The sequence below is a fragment of the Mus musculus genome, chromosome X, assembly GCF_000001635.26.
Source record: "Mus musculus strain C57BL/6J chromosome X, GRCm38.p6 C57BL/6J".
In the NCBI taxonomy this organism is placed as follows: Eukaryota; Metazoa; Chordata; class Mammalia; order Rodentia; family Muridae; genus Mus; species Mus musculus.
The window spans coordinates 135,186,313-135,187,947 of record NC_000086.7 but is presented as its reverse complement, the minus strand read 5'-3'; positions in this window follow the sequence as shown (position 1 = coordinate 135,187,947).

Here is a 1,635-nt window from a genome sequence, read left to right as displayed (position 1 = left end):
AGTCTTGTGTTTAACATCACCAGGGACTGTGTATTTATGGCTTCTTATCTGGGGGTTTCTTTCTCACAGTTGATAAGCTGTGTCAGCTCTTTACTTGACCACATTTACATGAGACTGGGTTTATATGGTACCATTTTAAATGTTGTCAGATTTTCCTGTTTGAGTTTTATGTCAACAAAGAGATCCAGGGCAGGGGTGTGGTAAAACATATCCCACCAGAGCTCAAAGGATGGGAATTTAGTTCCATTGCCATGCTTTCTGTTGTTACAGCGGTACACCATGTAAACAATTGTCTATAATGGAATGTTGAAGGTGTTCCTTCCAAATCATAAAATCTGTATTTTATATTAAAAGTTTGCATCAGAGAGCACACTGAAAAATTATATTCCAGACAAGACAATATGGAAGTGTCTGCTCTCTCACACTTTGGAAATCATGCGAAGCTCTGATACCTTGCCTGGCTAATACTCATCTTCAATTAGTTTTTATTATAATATGTTTTCAAACCGTGCCTTGAAGTCAGTAACATTAGGGACGATACCAGGTTATTTAGACTATTCTAACTGTCTCTATTAAGGATAGCATTCGGCTAGCATCCTTTCCACATCTGTACCATCCTAAAGAGCAGAGTTCATGCCGTCACTGACATCTGTGGGGACCCTTGTGTGGATGCCAATTTGTACTGAGGAAATCGGAGGTCCCTGTTTTGAGTTCTTAGCCTTGTTCATGAATAAACTGAGAATTGGAGTCAGAAGGACGATCAAGGACATTTTTTAAATCAATTTAGAGGGACAATCTTCAGGGGAGGCAGGCAGTAGATCTTGGCAGCTCTCCAGAAGAGGAAGCTAGAGAAGAGGGAGAGAGAACCAAGTTGTTACAAAGTTGTCATAAGGCAAAGGAGGATGGGACAGCTACAGAGAAACAGCAGGCAAGCCAAGGGCATCAGACAAACAGCACGCTTAGTGTTGGGGAGAGATAGGAGGCAGAGAGATGAAAAGTTACACTTTTCTGAGCAGGTTCTGCAGTGCTGAGGGAAGAGAGCTCTGCAAGGCTCTGCAGAGTCAAGGGTGGGCTTTCTGAGAGCAACAGGCAGAGCATCATGCTAGAGGGTAACTGTTCTTATCTCCTCAGCATGGCTTCAGGAAAATGAGCCTGCTGGAAGCTTTGTCCCATTGCCAGGTGACTGACAGGCCCAGCTGATCTAACTCTTAGGGACAGGAAGGAACATTCCTTCTTAGAGCTGTTCACAAGGTCCTGTTGCAAGCCACACTCAGAGGTGGATTCCATTCCCTTAATCATACAGAAATAGCTTTCCCTTAAACCACACACACACACACACACACACACACACACACACACACACACACACACACATATCATAGAGACTCCAAAATTCTTTAAGAGAAGAGGGAAAATGGGGAGTGGATACATGCCTATTTTACCATGAAATCCCTGCAGGACGAGTGTCTCCACAGGAGCCTCTGTCATGCCTTCCTTCCCTTACATATCCTTCAAGCAGGAGTGCTCACTTAGAAGGAGGGGAAAATCCCGAGTTTCGCTCTGGCATCTCTGGTCAGTAGGACAAGGAAATTTCCTACTTGGAAAGGAATAGGTGTATTTTCATTCACAACTGGC